We start from the raw sequence: 23,197 nt of genomic DNA, 5'->3' as shown, positions 1-23,197 counted from the left end.
GCTCTGCCCCTCCCCCCTCTCCATCTGGTTATTTTTATAATGTTTCATTACTTATTTATTTTAATGCACATTTAATTTCTTAAAGCAAATCAAAGATATTATATTTCTTTAATAAAGAAATTTTCAAATTTACCCAGTATACATTGCAGCTTGTTCAAGGCTTAAAATAGCCTGATATTTTGTTGATACTGGCATTTGTCCTCAAGTGAGCTTACCCTTTATTTTTGTTCATTGCTTAGTATTCCTCGCTAGGTGTTTGGTTTTTCTAAAAGATTTTATTTATTTATTCATGAGAGACACACACACACACACACAGAGAGAGAGGCAGAGACACAGGCAGAGGGAGAAGCAGACTCCATGCAGGGAGCCCGACATGGGACTCGATCCCAGCTCTCCAGGATCACACCCCAGGCTGCAGGCATCACTAAACCACTGCACCACCAGAACTGCCCAGGCTTTAGTTTATAATATGCTTATGATAAGTTAGTTGTGTGTGTGTGTGTGTGTGTGTGTATTTTTTTCTTAGTTGTATTAGAAAGTTCTTTTCGCCTTTTACCTTGGTTACAGATAGACATAACATTTAGTACCGGAAGAAGAGAATGTTTACTTGCATCATTTTGACATTATGTGTGACTGTCTCTAACAAATTGACCAGATGTTAATCTCAATGTAACAAAATTACCATGTTATTCAAAACAATAGGCATTTAAGTTATTTTTTAAAATCCAACTTGGGATCCTTGGGTGGCGCGGCGGTTTGGCGCCTGCCTTTGGCCCAGGGCGCGATCCTGGAGACCCGGGATCGAATCCCACGTCGGGCTCCCGGTGCATGGAGCCTGCTTCTCCCTCTGCCTGTGTCTCTGCCTCTCTCTCTCTCTCTCTGTGACTATCATAAATAAATAAAAATTGAAAAAAAATATTAAAAAAAAAATAAAATAAAATCCAACTTGGGATCCCTGGGTGGCGCAGCAGTTTGGCGCCTGCCTTTGGACCAGGGCGCGATCCTGGAAACCCGGGAACCCGGGATCGAATCCCACGTCAGGCTCCCAGCATGGAGCCTGCTTCTCCCTCTGCCTATGTCTCTGCCTCTCTCTCTCTGTGTGACTATCATAAATAAATAAAAAATTTTAAAAATAAAAATAAAAAATAAAATCCAACTTGGGTGGGTTGGTTAGTTAATTAAATTTGTCTCTAAAATTATTCAGAAGAAATGATACTTATTTTGTTTTATAATTATTCATGATAATATGGGAAAAATGACAATTCTTTGTTACTATATTTTTAGATCCTCTTCATTGTGGTGATTCCAAGGTTGAGAAAGCAAAGTCAGATAATATTATAAGAGAACAGCTTTTATGCATATGTGCTGGATCATCTTTTCCTTATAATGTATATTAAATTTCCATTGTATCCATGTTTTGAATAAAACATATAGCCTAAATTTTTTAGTCTTTCAAGTCAACTATTTCTCAGAATATTATTCATCTTTCTGTGTCATTTAGTGGGCTGGGCTTTTAAGCCTATAGTATGATATGAGCTTATTCATTTTTGATGTAGCTATTTTGACACTCTTTTTTAGGTATATACATATTTAGATTTCTTATGTCTTCTTGAAGAATTGTCCACATTATCAATATGCAATGCTACTCATCATATTTGATTGCCTTTCTTATTTTGAATTACATTTTGTCTGAAATTAATATAGATATTCCAGCTTTGTTTTGATTTTGTGTCAGCATTGTATACCTTTCCCCATCTTAGCTTTTTTAAAAAAAGATGTATTTATTTATTCATGAGAGACATACACAAAGAGAGGCAGAGACACAGCCAGAGGGAGAAGTAGGCTCTATGCAGGGAGCCTGATGTGGGACTCGATCCCAGGACCCCAGGATCACGACCTGAGCCAAAGGCAGACACTCAACCACTGAGCCACCCAGGCGTCCCAACCCATCTTAGCTTTTAACCTGTCTGTGTTTATATTTAAAATTCACTTATTGTAGATATTGGGGTTGGGTCCTGTTTTTGTTTTTGTTTTTGTTTGTGTGTTTTTTATGATAGAGACAGAGAGAGAGGCAGAGACACAGGCAGAGGGAGAAGCAGGCTCCATGCAGGGAGCCCGATGCAGGACTCTATCCCGGGACTCCAGGATCAGGCCCTGGGCCGAAGGCAGGCGCCAAACCGCTGAGCCACCCAGGGATCCCTGGGTCCTGTTTTTCTTAATCTGAAAATCTTTATGTTTTAATTGGTGTATTTAGATCATTCACATTAAAATAATTATTGACATAATTGGATTAATATGTACCATTATTGTTCATTGCATTTTCCTCTGGGTTTTTTTTCCCTCCTTTTTGCCTTATCTAGTATCATTTGAGCACTTTATATGATTCTATTTTGTGTCCCCTCTTAGTATTTTGATACTTGAAAATTTTTTCTAGTGGTTGCTCTAGAGTTTACCACATACATTTTACATGGATCTAGGTTCAACTTCAAAGAGCATTATATGATTTCATGTGCAGTACACGTACCATACAACAGAGGACTCAATTCCTTCCTCTCATCTTTTGCGACACTGCTGTCATTCATTTCATTTACATGTATGCATAGCCACCCAGCACATTTATTACTAGTACTGCTTTGAACAGTTATTTTATTTATTTATTTATTTATTTATTTATTTATTTATTTATTTATTTATTCATTCATTCATTCATTTATTTGAGAGAGAGTACACAAGCATGCACAAGTAAAGGAGGGACACAGAGTCAGGAAGAGGAAGAGAAACTCAAGCAAACTCTCGCCGGAGCACAGAGCCCAAGGCCAAGCTCTGTCTCATGACCCTGAGGTCACGACCTCAGCTGAAACCCAGAGTGGGCCCCTTAATAGTTATTTTTAGATCAATTAACAATAGTGAAGTTGTTTTAAATTTATTTTATCTTTATTTATTCCTTCTCTAGCAGTCTTTCCTTTTGTATAAATCCAAATTTCTAACCTATATTGTTTTTCTTCTGCCTAGGAATTTCTTTTAGTATTTCTTGTAGGTGCAGGGTCTGCTAGAAATAAATTCTTTCAGTACTAATTTCTTTATTATCTTTCAATCTTGAAGGATCATTTACCAGACTATAGAATTCTAGGTAAAGCTTTCCCAAAACTTTAAATATTGTACTCCACTTTCTTCTTGATTACATAGTTTCTGGTAAGATTCCAATGTAGTTCATATTATAGTTCCTCTATAGATAAAATATTTTGATTCCTTTGACTTGCTTCAACATTTCTTTTTTGTCATTTCATTCCTCATTTTAAATATAACATGGAAAAGTTATGAAGTTTTTTTATATGTATCCTTCCTGCATGTTCTCCAAGCTGGTTTGTGAATTTGTGGTTTGGTACTTGTTATAATTTTGTAAAATTCTTGGCCGTTATTTCTTTTTAGTATTTCTTTTGCTCTGTTCTCTTTTCCTTTTCCTTCTGGTATTCTAATTACATACATATTATACCTTTTGAAACTTTCCCACAGATCTCCAATGAGATCTCTGGGTTTTGGGGTGGGTTTTTTTTTTCATACTTTTTCTCCTTGCATTTCAGTTTGGAAGGTTTCTGTTGACCTTTCTTCAAGTTCGTTGAATTCCACTTGTGGCACATTTACTGATGAGCCCATCAAAAGCATTCTTTATTTCTGTTCTTGCATTTTTTATTTCGGAAGTTCCTTTTGATTCTTTTATGGTTTCCATCTCTCTGCTTGCATGACCCATATGCACTTACAGTGTGTCTATTCATCCCATTAGAGCCATAATAGATTAATTACAGTTAGTTCAAATTCCTTTCTGATAAATTCAACATCTGTGTCACATTTGAATCTGGTTGTAATGATTTCTTTTTCTCTTCAGACTATATTCTTTCTTGGCTTTTGGTATGTTTTGTTTATATTTGTTGAAAGCTACATAGGATTTTTCAGGTAACAGGAATTGAAGTAACGGGCTTATAATGTGATGATTTATATCATGATGATATAGACAGATGATTTAATCTGACTGGAAGCTGGGATATATTTAATGTTTCATGGAGCTGTAGGTACTGTAGGCTTCACATTCTCCCAGTAACCTTATTTTTGTCTTCTCTCTTGATCTTAGGCTTCCTCATTCAGAGTCTGTGTCTTATAGCTCTTTACCTACATCTACTATTATTATACTGGGGTCTTGATGGCAATATGTGGGAGAAGGTGAGCGTTCCATAATCTTATGGTTAAACTTCAGTCTCTTAATGTCTCTATCTGAAGACTATGACAGCATTTTTCTTCCTTCCTCCCAATCTCTTCCGTAGTACAGCAGATTATACATCCCTTTCCTTAGAACTTTCATTTCTGTTTAATGTGTGCTTGATTTTTTCACTTAAGTGAGAGAAAGGAATAGAAGAGCTGGGAGTGGGAAGGAATTATCTTCCTCTTGTTGAAATAAGAATTCAGAATTATGCTATGGCAGAGTCCTTTCACCTGAAGAATAGGTCTTTCTTCTGAAGAAGGCTTGGCGTATATTCCTCAATGCTCTTGGTATCTCCATTCCCATCTCTGCATCAAAAGACCCCCTCAACTTTCTACTATTACTCATCTACATCCTCTACTCATTCTGTTATAAGTTCAGAAGTTTTTTCCTAAATTTCAAGCGTTCTGGTGTGGTAATAGCTGTTGTTTAGCACATTTTTTTGAAAAAATTTCCTTTATAATGTAATTTTTCCTGCAACTTACTACTTGCTTTTATTTGTTCAACAAAACTATATACTTGCAGTAGGATAAAATCCAACACATATTCATGATCAAAATTCTCAGTAAAGTAGAAATAGAGAGAAACTTTCAACCAGATAAAGACTATTTACAAAATACCTGTAGCTGATATTATACTTAACGGTGAGAGACTCAAATCTTACCAGTAAGGTCAGATATGAAGCAAGGTTATCCTCTTTTGCCACTCTTTTTTAACATTATCCTGAAAGTCTTTGCTAAAAGAATAAAGCAAGAAAAGAAAAAGTATACAGATTAGGAGAAGAAAGCAAAAAACCATTCATATATGACATGATTGTCTATGTAGAAAATCCAAAGGAATCAACAAAGAGCCTCTTGGAACTAATGAATTATTATAGCAAGTTTGGAAAATAGAAGGTTAATTTGCCAAAGTCACTTGTTTCCCTCTATACCAACAATGAACAAATGGAAATTAAAACCACTGTACCATTTGCATTAGCATAAAAAATGTAATATTTAAGTGGAAATATAACATAATATGTGTAAGATTTATATTAGGAATACCATGAAGCTCTGAATAACAGAATCAAAGAAGAAATAAATAAAGTGATGTTCCATGTTCTAGGATCAGAAGACTCAATATTGTCAAAATTTCAGTTCTCACCAACTCGATCTATAGATTCAGTGCCATCCCAATCTAAATCCCAAATTATTTTATGAATATCAACAAATTGATTCTAAACCTCATGTGGAGAGGCAAAAGGCCAGCATAACCAACATAGTATTGAAGAGAAGAACAAAATTGGAGGACTGACACTGCTTGACTACAAGATTTACTATAAAGTTACATAGTATTTAAAAGAGTATGGTTTTGCTAAGAGAATAGGTGAGTTAACCAATAGAACAGAATAAAGAGCTGAGAAATAGATTCCCATAGGAATGCCTGGGTGGCTCAGTGGTTGAGCGTCTGCTTTTGGCTTAGGATGTGATCCCAGAGTTCTGGGATCAAGTCTCCCATCGGGCTCCCTGCATGGGGCCTGCTTCTCCCTCTGCCTGTGTCTCTGCCTCTCTCTCTGTATCTCTCATGAATAAATGAATAAAATCCTTAAAAAAAAGAAATAGATTCCCATAAATATAGTCAACTGATCTTTGACAAAGGAGGAAAAGCAGTAATGGAGTAAAGATAATATCTTTAAACAAATGGTTCTAGAACAACTAAATGTCCAGTTGTTAAAGAAATGAATCTAAATGGAAAGCTTACACCCTTCACACAAATTAGCACAAAATGGATCATAGGCTTAAATTACAATGCAATACTATAAAATCCTAGAAAATAACATGGGAGAGAAACTGTGGTGATGTGATTTTACATACAAAATCAAAGACATGATCCATAAAAGAAATAATTGATAAACTGGACTTCATTACAATTTAAAAAAACAGTCTGCTCTGTGAAATACAATATGAAGAGAATTAGAAAACAAGCCAGAGACTGGAAAAAATATTTGCAAAGCACACATCTGATAAAGGACTGCATGCAGTCCCTTGCCATAAAATCTAACAATCACACTTGGTATTTACTGGACAGAGTTGAAAACTATGTCCACACAAAACCTGGCATAATAGATTTTTATAGTGGCTTTATTCATAATTGTCCAAACTTGGAAGTAACCAGAATGTCCTTCAATAGATTAATGGATAAACAAACTGCAGTATATAAAGATAATGTAATGTTCTTCAGCATTCAAAAGAATAGAGTTATCAAACTATGAAGACATGGGGGAAACCGAAATGCATACCGAATTTTTACCAAGTGAAATAAGTCACTCTGAAAAGTCTACATATCATATGATTTCAGTTATATGACATTCTGGAAAAGACAAAACCAGGAAGACAATAAAGAGATCACCGGCGGCCAGGATTGGGAGGGGTGGGGAGAGATGAATAGGCCAAGCAAAGGTGATGTTTAGGGCACTGAAACCATGTGAGATGATGACAGTGTAAACACTTATACATATACCCAAACCCATAGAATGTACAATACTAACAGTGAGCCTGTGGGTAAACTATTAACTTGGGGTTTATGGGATTATGAGGTGTCCATATAGGCTTCTTCCTGGTAAAAAAGTGTATAATTCTGTGAGTGTGAGTGATGTTGATAGTAGGAGTATAGGGGAAACCTCTGTACCTTCCTCTCAATTTTGTTGTAAACCTAAAACTTCTCTGAAGACTTTATTCAGAAGATTTTTTAAAACCCAAGCAATTAGTAAATTGATTACCTATGTTGTACTTGCCACTTTCATAAGTGCTAAAAGCCTCTAAAAGAATAAGATGAACACTATTCAAAAGTCATTTACATTTTATTAGCTGCAAAAATAATATGATTAATATATAAAAATGTAATTTAATACATTTAATAATACATACTTGAATAAAATGTAGGTGGTAAGATACTTTCTTTTTCAAAGTTAATTGAAAAAAGTAATAATCAACAAAAATTTTAAGAATGATCTAACACTAAAAAAATGAGAAGCCCACATGAATACTCCTATAATCATACCTCTGACTTTGGAAAAGAAACTAAAGTATCTTGGGATAATAAATATTCTTTCAGGTTTTACACAGAAAATATTGACTTTTTCTTCCTGATGTCCTTTTGCTATATCTTCTTATGACTTCTTTCTTTGTTAAACAGAAGATCCACAGTGTATTTGAGGCCAGTTTCCTGTAAGGATTTTTTTTTCCTTTACTTTTTCTGTAATGTTGAAAAAATGGATTTATTATGCAGAGACATTTTAAGAGTTTACTATTAATCAAATTGAATTTTAAAAACTTAAACTTACATAAGCTCATAACGTAAAAACAAAACAAAACAACTACTCCATACCAAATCAATAATGAACATACTTCCTTTTAGAAAGTAAAATAAACAGAGATTCCAAATCTCAAACTCAATTACTAGAAAAAACAAAATGAATTCTAATTTATTTGGGGAGCACTTAGAATATTTTTACTCAAACAATGAACAAATAAGTTAGCTTTCCAATCCCTACAAGACTTATGTACCTAAATTATTCATAGAAAATTAAATATGTGTTCTAAGCAAAATACTCCCTTCTTACACAAGGGATGGCATAAAAATAATTAACCTTTATTTGAGACTTTAACTTGAATTTTTGAATATATAATATGTTCCATTTGGAACACAAATGTTTTGATGGGCCACTCTGGCAGCAAGAAAACAATCACATCCATTTCCTTCTGCAAGAATTCATAAATAAAATAATTTCTTTTAAGAAACAAAACTGCACAGTTTCATAAGAAAATAGAAAATTATCTTAAAATCAAAATAACTTCCCATATTCTTGTATTGTATATGTGATATTTGTGATTGGACTATGAAGGAAGGAAAATATAGTGGATCATAAAAGGTATCATTCTTAAGTATGATTATTTCTAATCTTTTGTAGCAGGGTTTATAGAACTACAGTGAGCTAGAATCCAGGAATTGACTATGTCCCAGTGGTAGTACTGGTCAGCTACTAAGTAGATGCGGGTTGGGTTGTTACTATTTCTAGACTTCAATTTCTTCACACATCATTCAGCTATCAGTAAAACCTTCTAAAGACATTAAGAGCAGCTATCAAGTAATTCTTCTTCATACTGTTGAAAAGGGAAGTATATTGTTCAATTGGATTAGATTTGCATTTAAAAATACATTTATTTAATGAAATATAGGCACAGGGTTCTACTTAAGTAGATATAATTGGTCAGAGTTAATCAAAATTTTGTGGCAATATACGCTAAAGGAATCCAGAATGGCATATACCTAGAAACCCGGTATTATTATAGTTTTGGCACCATTATTGAAAAATAATTCCTAAAATGAAGTTAATCGATAAGTTGAATTTGCCAAAATAATATACAACATGCCTTGGACAGAAGGATGTGGAAATAATGCAGCGATACTTTGTTATATTGCATATACCAATAAAATCTGAAAAAGCCCACACAAATTTTCAGAGCTACCATTTGATATCTACAGCCTATACACATTTCGTATGATCTTAGTAGATTAATTTGCTTAAGCAGAGAAAATTTAATTGTGGGCACTCAATGAAACTAGCTTGCAATGTGTTGAGCTGGAAATAAATGACTATATGTTTTTGAAGCTCAAATATTTGTATGCCGCGTTACTGGCTTTATTTACTAAAGACTAATAAATAATATCCTATCTTAATGGGATCCTAGTTGTTAAATTAGATTTAAAATCTATCTGCTTCCAGAATTTACAAGCAAGTCATTTGATTTTTTTGTTACTGTCTTGTACTAGACCATGCTAGCAGAAAGAGCAGTGTAGAGAAAACAGGCCTTCAGTCCCATTGGAGCATGAAGATCTCTGCACTTACAGTTATACATGTTATAGTAAGAATTCTTGATTTTTTTCATAACACAAAACATCAATTTATGATTTTATAATTCATAATAAAACTATCAAGGGGCTGAGTTTTCAATTTATAAGGAAACATGTTATTTATCTATAGAAAAGTCTACCCAAGTAGCCAAATTCTAATTGTAAGGGAATGTGGATGGTTTGAAATAAGAGAAAGTAGCTGTTACAAAGTTCAACGAAATTGCTTCTGCTTTTTGCAAGCAGTTATCACACTATAGTAGTTATTGAGCCATAATTGCATATACTTTTGTTTATCTATTGCATTTTTTATTTACCAGACCATGTATTTCATGAGGACCTTGTCTGTGTTTCCACTCAGGATTTCGGAGAGCCCTCAATATGTGAGCAATAAATATTTGTGGAATGAATAGATAAACAAATGACTGGCTAGTAATGTCTATCTATGCTCTTAGAGACTTTTTAAAGTAGTAATTGAAACTTTAACCGCCAAAAGAAAATAAATAAGATCATTTTTAAGAGTATTTTCAAGCTGGTAGAAAAATAGGAAACACATTTAACTCGCCTCTGTTTTCTTCACAATTGCATAAATGTGTATCATCTCTTTCCTGTAAGCTTGATTCTGGTTAATTGATTGATTGATTGGTTGATTCTTCCTTCTGGTTGCAATTATGATTTACATATATATCTTTATGTATATAATAATAATATAAATAATTATGCATACATACATTGAACTTCTCAAGAATAAATTGCAACCAAGGAAAAGATTAAAGCCCAGGCACTGAAATTTAAAAATATTTCTTGAGCATTATTCACAACAGTCTTCAATAAAAGACTGCATTATAATCATACACAAATATGTATGGTTCTCTCTGCAAAAAGAAAAAAATGGATTCTCTCTTTTCTAAAGAAAAAATGAATTTAGCCATCAACAGTTGGCCTGAAACTTTTACTTATCTTCTATGCTCTGCATGGTTGGAATGTCTTGCCAACTTCCAGTGAACAGAATTACATGGGTTTTTAAAAGCAAATAAATGAACGTAATCTTACACTAAGGGAAGAGGGAAGGTCAGAAAGAATTCTGTTGTATAAGCACTCAGTCTGTTTGCCATGTGGCATGTTTCCACTGTGATAAAGACGACTACCAAATTCTAAACTGATAGAAATGTTTTGTATGTGCCTGCAGCGTATTTCTGTGCCAGCACTCGGCAGCACATCTAGACCTGAAGTAGAAAAGCCTGCAGAGAGTGAGGCTGTGAAATCCCAAACCTTCATTTTCAGAAGAAGTTTTGCACTGGTAGCAATGTTTTCTTCAGTTGGAAAAACTACTCTCTGTATATTTGCTTGTTTGTGGGTGTATTTGCACACAGATACAGAACTTACACGACCCAGGCCAGACACAGGCATGCAGATGCCGCAGGCAAGCTAATAAATCGGCACTGCATCAAACCAACATGCTTTCACTATTTATTCTGTCTTCATGGAGAAGGAGGTCAACTTCTTTATAGGAGAAAAGGAGAGAAGGCGACTTGATCTCTGATCTCTTCCTAGGTGCTCGGTTTGTCCCTGTCCCATGTTATACTAAGCAAAGCGGTAATCCTGCAGTGAATGGTGCCCATTTTTAGGCAGGCAGTGTAGTATTGTTCTCTTGATACTCGATGACTTACCAGTTTTTTACTCATCTGTTTAAATAAATTATCAAAGAATTCCCACAACATTATAGAAAAGTATCTACTAAGCATAATCTCTCTGTGTTTACATTTGCGTGATTTTTCAGCCCTTTCTTGAATGGTCTGATACCGAAATCAGGTCATGACCCACAGAGCTGTGCAGCCCACCCAGCCAAAAATGAGGTGGAAGCAACACTCGGGTTTCCATCATTAACAACTTTATCACTTCAGCACCATCTGTCTTCATCCCTTTTCTCTTCCTCCTTTCTTCTGGAGCCTCCTGCCTGTCCTTTTCTGATTCCTCTCACTCTAACCTCCTTTGCCTTCTTGGCAAAAACCTCATATCGGCCATGTGTATATATTGGAGCAGGTGAGTAAGTATTTTCTCCTCAAATATCGTCCATATTCAAATACTCCCTCTAGGTGCCTAAACAGCTTTGTTTCTTTTCAACTATACTGTAAAAATCTAAAGACAAGGGAGGACAGGATTTGGTGAGTGGTACAGAATGCCTATGGTCATACTGCCTACAGAGGTACTTAAGGGATTTAGTGGGTTTTTTTTAAATCACAATATTTCATTTCATGAGTTAAAAGTTTTACAGAGTATCAAGTTCAGTGACAAAGGCATAATTTATTTTAATGTGGCTAACTTAATTTCCAAACATAAATAAATGGAAGCTAGTTTTCATATATTTCTGCTAGACACCAGATGTTGGATTATAAGTGTATATAAATGAACATATACATAAGAACACATCCGTGTGAGCACACACACTGAGTGTACACACACAGTATGAACAATCTCTGGAAGCCAAAGGGATAACAAGCTTTGACAATATTACATATTGATCATACTTTCCCTGAGATACACAAATATACACATATGCACATTTACTCATAATCAGAAATCATACCTGAATAAATACTTTTTATTCTTTTTAGGTAACTAGGATAGGCTTAAAAGAACCTTTTATTTTGAAGTATAGACTCAAAGGAAGTTGCAAAACAGTAGAGACTGCAATATACTCTTTACCCACTTTCCCCCAAGAATGGCATCTTACACAGCTGTAGTATAATTTTAAAACCAGGAAATGACATGTTTCTACTGAGTAGACAATAGTATTTTCACCATTTTTAAATCTGTATTTATTTGTGGAAATATAAAGTTCTTTGCAATTTTATCAAGTGTATGGATTTGTGTAACTGCCACCAAAATCAATATGTAGAGCCATCCCCTCACCACAGAACAATTCCAACATGCTGTGTCTTTGTATTCATATCCACAAACCCACCACACACACACTACCTGTTCCCTGGAAACCACTAATATGTTCTCCATCTTTATATATTTATCATTTTGAGAATGTCATATAAATGGAACAATACAGCTTGAACATTTTAAGACTGAGATTAAGATTGTACTTCTTCAGCATTCCTATTGTGTTCATATTTTTTATTTACTTTCTAATTGGATAGCTTGTTTTTCTTCTGTTGAGTTTGAAGAGTTCTTTATATACTCTAGATATAAAACTTTTATGTTAGATACATAGTTTGCATATATTTTACCTGGGTTCTGGCTTGATTTAAATCCACATTACATAGGGCCTTTTGCATTACATGTTTTTAGTTTTGATCAAGTCTCATTTGTTAATTTTTTTCTTCTCTTGATTATATTTTCAGTATCATGTCTAAGAACTCTTCACCTATCAATGGGATTCACAGGATTCTTCTATTTTCTTCTAAAATTTTTATAGTTTTATATTTTAATATTTAAACACAAAAATTATTTTGAATCAAGTTCTCTTTTCTGTTCTTTTAATCCGTAGGTCTTTTCCTCTGCCAATACCACAGTACCTTGATTACTGTAGTTAAATAACAAGTTTTAACATTTGGTAGAGTGATTTCCCCATTTATTCATCTTTCTAAAATTTGTTTTAGTTATTCTAGTTACTTTAACTTTCTGTATGAATATTAGAATAAGCTTGCTTATGTGTATAAGAAATCTTGCAAGGATTTTGATAGGCCTTGATTTAAGCTTATATATTTATGTTGGAGAAGATTGACAACTTTACTGGATCGAGTTTTCTAACCCATTAACTCATTATGTGTCCTTACTTTTTTTGACTTTTTATTATTTCTTTCATCAGTATTTTGTGATTTATAGTGTATGGTTCCTTTTTTTTATTTTTTTTTATTTTTATTTATTTATGATAGTCACAGAGAGAGAGAGAGAGGCAGAGACACAGGCAGAGGGAGAAGCAGGCTCCATGCACCGGGAGCCCGACGTGGGATTCGATCCCGGGTCTCCAGGATCGCGCCCTGGGCCAAAGGCAGGCGCCAAACCGCTGCACCACCCAGGGATCCCTGTATGGTTCCTTTATGTGTTTTGTTAGGCTTGTAAGTCGGCATTTTGCTGTTTTTGGAGAAATTATAAAAGGTTTTGTGAGTTTAGTTTTGGTTTCTACTTGTGTGTTGCTAGTACGCTAGAAGCATGGTGGGGGCAGGGGGCTTTATCTTGTGCCTTGCTAACTCACTTACTGGTTCTGAAAGTGGTTTTTTTTGTTGTTTGTTTGTTCCTTCCTTATAATTTTCTATACTGACAATCAATCATGTCATCAGCAATAAAGTCTAAGGAGCAGTTGTATTTCCTCCCTTTCCTGTTCACATGTCTTTTATTTCCTTCCCTTATACATTATTGTGCTGGCTACAACTTTCAGTTTATTCTGAATGGTCAAAGGTATTATTGTTTTTTTTCCTTTGATTTTAGGGGAAACATTGTCTTTCATCACTACATATGATGTTCGCTGTAGTTTTATAGATGCTCTTGGTCAGATTGAGGAAGTTTCCTTATCTTAATTTGCTAGAAGCTTTTTATAAAATTATTTATCATAAATGGTTGTTTGTTGAATTTTGTCAAATAATTTCCTTGTATCAATTCCTATGAGCAATGGCTACATGCCAGTTACTAGAGGATGTGTTAGTTTGCTCCATCATTGAAACCACATTAGTACAGCACCTGCAATAGCAGTCACCCTGTAGTGAAACTGACAAAAGTCCACTGTTGTTCTCTGAGATCCATCTGTCTTCTGCACAGACTAGATAGGAAATGTGATAGGAATTACCACTCCTACAACTTTCATGTCCATTATGGTGACACTAATGTCTAATGATCCCTCTAAGAATATGGTATTGCTTTTGGTTTACTATTTTCCTAGGTAAAGGTAGTTCTTGTGGCTTGATCCAACTTCATTACTTCCGTCATTATCCCAGAGCCTTTGAATCTGTTTCTATGCCTGTTTCCCAGATATCTGTCTGTATCAATTAAAAAGCTCAAGTTGTTATTTTTGATATAGTGCATCTCACCATGGGTCAAACTTTGGGTCTTACCTTTAGGGAACTGCTGAAATTTTGGTCTAGGCACTATGGGATAGACAAAGTGACCAATGAAAAAAAGCAGATTCCAGAAACAGTTTTCAGAATTTAATTTATGATAATTATGGTAGGATAGATTGGTAGCTGAAATAATGGAATTTTCAGTAAGTGATACAGAGATAATTGGTTAGTCATAAGAGAAAAACAAGGAAATGATGGGGGGAGAGAGGTGGAAAGATTGGATTCTTGCTTCATACATAATCAAGGATACTGTCCAGGCTGATTAAAGATCTAAATGTGAAAAGCAAAAATGGAAACTTTTACAAAGCAACATAGATTTTATTATTCTACTTTGGAAATGGGGAGAATTTCTTAAGTCACAAAAAAATGAATGAAGACAATAAAGAAATGAATTGAGAAATCTGACTAAGTTAACATAATCATTTCTGTTTATAAAAATTAAGAATGGGAAAAGACAAGCTGTGATGTGGGAAGAGAGAATTGCAACATATATTATCAGTAAAAGATTAGTATCCAGGATATAGAAAGAACACCTTTGAATCAATATGAAAAACTCAAGCAACTACATGGGGAAGTGGGTAAAAATTAATTCAAATGCACATGATAGGAAATATTCAGGGTGCATAATCATGAAAAGGTGTTATCTTTAATTAGTAATCAGAAAAATTTCAATTAGATATTATAATGTTAAGTGCATGTACACACATACACATGCACACACACAAATTAGCAAAAAAAATCAAGTGGGCAAGGATATGGAGCAAAGAAAATGGTATCCACTGCTGGTGGTAGTTAAAATTGAGTACAAGCTTTTTGGAAAACTGGCACTACCAATTAAGGATGAGGATTTCCATGTATTATGGGCCAACAATTCCACTCTTAGATAGATATACATATGTTAAAGCATAAGACTGGATTACTGCATATGTGATCCAGGAGTCCTGTATAAAAGCTGTGGCAATGTTCATAATTTAAAAAAAGACTGAAAAATCCCCAAAAGAAGCAACAACCCAAATGCATATCATCAATACAATATACTAATGAATTACTTAATCAATTAATTTATTTGAGAGAGAAAGAGCACACATGTGGTGGGGGAGGGGCAAAGGGAGAGGGAGAGAGAGAAACCAGAGCAGATTCCAGGCTGAGTGTGGAGCCCTACACAGGGCTCAAGCTCATGATGCTGAGATGAGACCTGAGCCCAAACCAAGAGTGGATATGCTTAACCAACTGCTCCATCCATGCACCCCATAAATGATTTACTTTGTAATGACACATTGGATGCCATTGGTGAATTGGATGTCAGTGGTAAAAATAATAAAATCTGAGAGTATGATCATGGATAAATCTCAAAAAACATACTATAGAATGGAATAAGTCACAAAAGAATATGTGCAGAATAATCCCATTCGTTAAAAGTAAAAATAAATTAAAGGCAAATAATAGATTTTTAAGAAGTGCATAATAATATATTCACAATTTTTTCAGGATATATAATAACATTACAGAAAGATAAGGAAATGATTAACAAAATATTCAAGAGTGAAGCTTACCTCTTCGAAAGTGACTAAATCTGATCCATCCAGGCATCATTTTTACCAGCAAAATTCTATTTTTTAATTGAATAAGGGTAATACAGTGGTTATTTATTATTATTGCTTAAACTATACTTATAATTGCATACAGTATTTTTTACATGTGTTGAGTTTCCCAATAAAATAACATGAAATAGAAAAAAATGGTACTGCTCCATTTTATTTTACTTTAATCAGCTACTCTAGTCTTTTCTCTCTGATATGGATACACACGTACACACAACTCCCTTTTGCTTTTTGCTTCACGTTCTTCACAACTTAACTTTATGTTTGATGACCTTATGAACTAAATAAATAGAAGAATGTGTTTTTTTCTTCATACAATAGTTTTTTTTTTCAGCACGGTTGCATTTTAATCCTATTTCTTGTACTCTAAATATGATTCATACATTTGAATATTGTCAGAGCTTCCTGTGGAATGTGGAAGGAGGGGACAACCTAAAGATTTTAAAGTCAGTTTTAATTTTTAAAAAGCTTCTAGGAATTTTATAAAATCTGGAATTTTTAAGGATAAAATCAGCCTACCGTTTTTATTTATATGTCATCTTTATGTATCCATCTGCTTAATAAGCTGCTAGATAAGCTGCTTTTCATATCATTGTAACTGATATAAACCACATAATCAAATACTGAAAATACACAGGCATTTATCAGGAGAAAAATATGTCCTGTTCTCCTTTAGGAGTTAGATTTATTTTCTAATCATGAATTAACATCTTTCCTTGTAATTCATTGGATTTTATTGTAACTCTCCCTGGGTTGGGCCCCAAATAATCCTAAATCTATCACTCAGACTTAAATTGTGCTATGCCCCAGGTGAACATGTCCTAGCACACTGCCAAAGTTAATATCTGTCCAACTGGTCATGTACTTGCTGACCTTAGAAAAGTGCTTATCTGTGTGATATCAAGGATGATAGGAATAACAACTGTGATATTTGTTTAGAGTACTTTGTAGTTCACAATGGGATATAAAGTATATTATTATATCCCATCCTTAGACAAATAAATGACTGATGCTATTATTTTACAGATTAGGGAAGCAGGCTCAGAAAACTTAAGAGACATGCCAAAATTCCACAACATTTTAGTTTTGGGCGATAGCTCTTCATGATGTGTTTATCTTGTAAGCTAAAGCATTAACTGCTCTTTGGCTCTGGACTATCATTTCAAGAACATTTTTGTGTATAGAATAACTGTGTAAGACTAAAAGAGCGTCTCTTCCAGAGCAAAGGTCAGTTTGCTTACAGCCCATCATAAAAAAAATTTGGGTTCCTTTAGTTTGATATTTCTTAGCTGTGATGCAAACCTACTGTGTTGCCCATTCCTGTGGGATCTTTCACTTTGGTCCTTTCCAAATTGGGAACAAGGGGAACTGACATGAAAATGAAGCCACGGATAATGGAGTCCTTTGTCTCTAATATAGAAGTCTTGTGTTTTCTGCCAGCATCCATAAAGCTGGCCAACTGCTAGTTTGAAAGTATGGTAAAATCTCCGACCTGTCACAGTTCTTGAAAAGAAATTGTAAAGTAGAGGAGCCAAATACTTCTTTACTTTCATAGTTGAGTACACATTGTATATAGTACCATGAGCCCCAAGACCCCAAATCAATATATTCAGATCCCCAGGACCTTTTATTTTTGGCAAGATATGGGAGGATGCACGTTATTGCTTCCAAACTGAGCTAAGTATCTCATATAAACCACTTTGATTTTGGGTGTATGTGTGTATAGGCTCTCTCTGGAAGGATACAACCAGCTGGTGGCAATGGTAGCATTCAGCAAAGGCAGCTACACACTTGAAGATGTGACGCAGTTTTCTTGTTAACCATACTTATATTTATACTTGATGAATACTGCTCTTTGCAGAAGGCCGTATACTATAACATTCAATAAAACCAAGCTCTCTAGGTTTATATTCTCAGCCAATTGACTATAATACATTTATCAGGTTACTTGAAATTAATTTCTATATGCTTCAACTTCCTTATTTGTAAAATTGTGCTATTATAGTAACCACCTTACAGGTTGTGAGGATTAAAGGAGCTACTACCTAAAATGTTTTAACATTGTGCCTTAGAATAAGAGTTCCACTGGGACGTCTGGGTGGCTCAGTGGTTGAGCATCTGCCTTTGGCTCAGGGCATGATCCCGGGGTCCCTGGATCAAGTCCCACATCGGGCTCCCTGCGAGGAACCTGCTTGTCCCTTTGCCTGTGTTTCTGCCTCTCTCTCTGTGTCTCTTATGAATAAATAAATAAAATCTTAAAAAAAGAATGAGTTCCAGTAAGTATTAGCAATAATGATTCAAAGTCATTTTTAAATGATTTTCACATTAATGTTCTCCTAAATTAATTTTAAATAACAGTATTTCTTTACATGAATCCAGGTTGCAACATAAAGTGAAATTACTGATAAATAAACAAACCTGTACAAACCAATGGCTTCTCCTTCGTGCTGAGATGCAAATGACGGATGGTAGAACCTACACGTTGACTATGTGCTGCTTGAGAAGAGGCACGAGAAGAGCACTGGATACACCACGATGGGCTGATCATGAGTAGATGCGGTAAAGAAATTGTGCAAGGGACTCTCAGCGTTGAAAACACAATATTTTCAGTGACAAATTTGTCCCTCAGATGAGCACTGGTCCAATAAATGGTTACTAATTAATCCCATTCCCTTGAGTTTCTTATTCACTCATTGATTCCTTAATTCAACAGCTATTGATTTAGCAGCTTCAACCTTTCTCCCAGGCTAGTGATGAAAAGAAATGTTAATCAATTAATACATGATCTGTGATAAGTATTATTATTATAACCATATAACAGGTGAAGACTGAGGCTTAAAAATGTTGTCTACGTTGCTGAAAACCACACAGCTCAGTTTTCTTATTCGTCAAATGTTGATTTAAAATGTTACCAAATTTTTGAGGTTTAAGTGAGGTAATAATAGGAAATCACTTACTCCAGGGCTTTTGACACTGATCTCAGACACACCATCGTTCTTGAACAGTCTCCCAAATGCCAGGAATTAACTCAATCTAGTATTGCCTTTTTTTTTTTTAATAATAAGTAACAATACCACTTATGCAGATAATTGCCATATTCCTATAACATATCTGTTAATAAATTTTTCCTTTCCTTTAAGTGATGGAGCATCTCTGAAATTAAAATTCTAGAAGCTCAGCCTGGGCCCTGGCCTGGGGAGAATTCTCTCTTCATTGCATAATTACTAGCTGACTGTCCGTGTTGAGTCTTAAGACTCATTTTTTAATGTCTTAAGACCCCATTTTTTGATGACCTGTCTCCTTCTCAACTTGGTACATGTTAGCAAGGTGTGCTTACCAGGCATGAATTACAGTTGGGAACGATACAAAGTTTATCATAACCTAAGTCAAAAATGAGAGGCAATGCCATTGGAAGGTAAGTCAGGGGAATCCCTGGGTGGCTCAGCGCTTTGGTGCCTGCCTTGGGCCCAGGGCGCGATCCTGGAGTCCGGGATCGAGTCCCACATCGGGCTCCCTGCGTGGAGCCTGCTTCTCCCTCTGCCTGGGTCTCTGCCTCTCTCTGTCTCTCTATCATGAATAAATAAATAAAATTCTAAAAAAAAAAAAAAGGAAGATAAGTCAGTTCTACAAAGACATTTCTTAAGCAGGAGATCTTGGAATTTCAAAAACTGTATCTTTTTAGATAATCCACCACATTTCTATTTGCCTAAATATTATAGGCATACAGAGGCAAAATTCTGATGGCTCCTGAGATTCCCAGCCACTGGTGTAAATCCACCACCTTCTCCCATCCCAGTCAGTTAAACTCTGATCTGGGTGCATCTGTGAAGGGGCTTTTCAGGAGTAACTAACAGGCCGAATTTGTTGGTTTTAAAGAGGGCAGGTACCATCTGAGACTCACCCAATCATGTGTGCTCTTAAAAGGATCTGGGCTGTTCCCAGTGACCGAGATTTTCTCAGGGAGAGGAATTCCACGTGCAGGAGCTCCACTGTTGCTGGTTTTGAGGAGGCCAGGGTCACATGACCTCTTGGAGATAACAGTGGCCTCCAGCTGACCGCCAGCAAGGAAATGGAGACCTGAGTCTAACAACCCCAAAGACCTGAGTCGGGTCATTCTGCTGCATCTGGCCTTCAAGCTTCAGCTGAGAATATGGCCACCGGTGTGAGACCCCGAGCAGGACCCCAGTCGCACTGCCCCGGGCTTGTCACCTGCAGAACTGCGAGCTGGGAAGGAAGCGTTGTGTCAAGCCGCCAAGTAATCGCACTTTCTTACTCAGCAATAGGAAAGTAATGCGCAGCCTGGCTGTGCTTGAAATGCAGCTTTATTGTACCATTTGCTGCTTCGAATTCTTTCTAATCTTCCCTCTTCTGCTGGGTAACTGGATCAATGGGAAAAACTCCAACGGGCTCTCTGACAGGTCACAAAGGTGGAGGACATCTCGAAGAGCTTGCACATGGGCATACACATAATAAATGTCCTTGCCAACATTTGGTAGAACAACATTTGTCTAAGTGTACATATCACCACAACGTTGAGCAGATAGCTGCTTACTTGCAACAGAATAAACAGCTTTTTATCCTCCTTGTTGCGAGCTCAGGAGCTCTACTTGGTCTTCTTTGGCACCGTTTACCATCTGAGAGTCTTACGTGTCTATAGGCAGTTATACCAGGCTGAGGCATTTCTGTCTACCCACGTACCACTCCAAGGTGAGTTTTCTTTAAACTTTCCATGACTGGGGCACCTGGTGGTTCAGTGGTTGGGCGCCTGCCTTCGGCCCAGGGTGTGACCCCGGGGTCCCAAGATCGAGTCCCACATCGAGTTCCCCGCATAGAGCCTGCTTCTCCCTCTGCCTGTCTCTCTCTGTGTGTGTCTCTCATGAATAAAAAAAATGAAATCTTAAAAATAAATAAATAAATAAATAAATAAATAAATAAATAAATAAATAAACTTTCTATGACATGACAATCTTTCATTTATTTCTCAGTTTCCAAGGCATTTCAACCACACTTCAAACTCTTCCCACCCTGGCAACAGCTCTGCTTCTTGGCAAATAATCAGCTGTTTAAAGTTGACACTGGGTTGTATAGGCTGCATTAACGTCTACCCCGAAACATCACTGTGATGATGCCACTGATGCCTGTGATCCCCAAAGTGAGAGGGATTCGCGTTTGTCATCCCCCTTAATAGAAAATTCTCTCCTGCACACCCCTCGTGGGTAGTTGTCTCTGTTGCTGTGGAGGAAGTGGCCCCAAGTGATTGCTGGCCCCAGTTCCAGCCCCGCCCCCTCGCCTCCCGCAGTAAATAGTGCCTGTACTCTGGAATGACAGCACAGGTACCCCCTCGTAGTTTCTTGTGTTGGTGGCTTTAGCCATGCTATGTGAGGTGCTGTCTTGTAGTTTAATTTGTATTTCCTTGATATCAGTGATATTGAGCATCTTTTCATGCATCTGTTGGCCACCTGTATGTCTTCTTTGAAGAGCTGTCCATTCATGGCACCTGCCCATTTTTTCATTGGATTATTCATTTTTGGGGTGTTGAGTTTTGTAAGTTATTTGTATATTTTGGATATTAACCCATTTGTCACATATGTCATTTTACAAATATCTTCTTCCATTCAGTAGGTTGCTTTTTAGTTTTATTGATGGTTTCCTTCACTGTACAGAAGCTTTTTATTTTGATGTAGTCCCAATAGTTTATTTTTGCTTTTGTTTCCCTTGCCTCAGGAGACATACCCAGAAAGAAGCATCTATGGCTGATGTCAAAGAGATTACTGCCTGTGTTCTCCTCTAGGATTTTTATGGTTTCCTGTCTCACATTTAGGTCTTTCATTCATTTGAGTTTATTTGTGTGTATGATGTAAGAAAGTGGTTCAATTTCATTCTTTTGCCTGTTGCTATCCAGTTTTCCCAGCACTAGTTGTTGAAAAGACTGTCTTTTTCCCATTTGATATTCTCTCCTGCTTTGTTAGAGATTGACCATATAGTCGTAATATATTTGTAATAGTTTCAGAGTTTGTTTCATTGACCTATGAGTCTATTTTTGGTTCTAGTACCATATTGTTTTGATCTCTATAGCTTTGTAATATAACTTGAAGTCTGGCATTGTGATGCCTTCAGCTTTGCTTTTCTATTTCAATGTTGCTTCAGCTATTAGGGGTCCTTTATAACTCCATACAACTTTTAGGACTATTTGTTTTAGTTCTGTGAAAAATGCTGTTGGTATTTTGATAGGCATTGCATTAAATGTGTAGATTGCCTTGGATAGTGTAGACATTTTAACAATATTTGTTCTTCCAATCCATGAGGATGGAATGTGTTTCCATTTCTTTGTGTCCTTCAATTTATTTATCAGTGTTTTATAGTTTTCAGAGTAGAAATCTTTCACCTCTTTCGTTAGGTTAATTATTAGGTATCTTATTGTTTGTAGTGCAATTGTAGGTGGGATAGATTCCTTAATTTCTCTTTTTGTTGCTACATTATTGGTATATTGACATACAACAGATTTCAGAACATTGATTTTTATATCCTGCTACTTTACTGAATTCATTTATTAGTTCTAGCAATTTTTGGTGGAGTCTTTGGGTTTTCAACATAAAGTATTATGTCATCTGCAAAGAGTGAAAGTTTGATTTCTTCCTTGCAGATTTGACTGCCTTTTATTTCTTTTATTGTCCGATGGCTGAAGCTAGGATTTCCAGTACTATGTTAGACAACAGTGTTGAGAGTGAACATGCCTTTCTTGTTCCTGATCATAGAGGAAAAGCTTTCAGTTTTTCCCCATTGAGGATGATATTGCCTGTGGGTTTTTCAAGTATGGTGTTTATTATGTTGGAAACATATTCCCTCTAACTCCACTTTGTTGAGGATTTTTATCATGAATGGATGTTGTACCTTGTCAAATGTTTTTTCTCTACATATCTATTTATTAAGATTTTATTTATTTATTCATGAGAGACACAGAGAGAGACAGAGACATAGGCAGAGGGAGAAGCAGGCTCCCTAATGGGAGCTCACTGTAGGACTCAATTCCAGGGCCCCGGGATCATGCCCTGAGCCCAAGGCAGATGCTAAACCCCTGAGCCATCCAGGTTTTTTTCTCTACCTATTTAAATGGTCAGATGGTTCTTTTCTTTTATTAACCTGGTATGTCACATTGATCAATGTGTAAATATTTAACCACTCTTGCACCCCAGGAATAAATCCCACTTAGTCATGGTGAATGATTTTTTAAAATGTATTGGATTCAGTTTGCTAGTATTTTACTGATATTTTTTGCATCCATGTTTGTCAAGGATATTGGTCTATAGTTTTCATTTTTAGTGGAATCTTTTTCTGGTTTTGCTTTCAGGGTAGTCCTGGCCTAACAGAATAAATTTGGAAGTTTTCCT

At 35.8% G+C, this 23,197-nt stretch overlaps 1 long non-coding RNA gene across 1 annotated transcript in view; it reads left to right on the top strand.

The window, feature by feature from the left end:
• Positions 1-18,449, top strand: part of LOC144293458 (uncharacterized) — a 65,474-nt gene extending 47,025 nt beyond the window's left edge. Inside the window, exon 5 of the long non-coding RNA XR_013360683.1 lies at positions 18,189-18,449. This is a non-coding gene — a long non-coding RNA (uncharacterized LOC144293458). The remainder of the gene's footprint in view (positions 1-18,188) is intronic.
• Positions 18,450-23,197: the final 4,748 nt, after the last annotated feature.

Source organism: Canis aureus, chromosome 21, assembly GCF_053574225.1.
Source record: "Canis aureus isolate CA01 chromosome 21, VMU_Caureus_v.1.0, whole genome shotgun sequence".
Lineage (NCBI taxonomy): Eukaryota > Metazoa > Chordata > Mammalia > Carnivora > Canidae > Canis > Canis aureus.
This window is presented reverse-complemented; position numbering and strand designations above follow the sequence as displayed.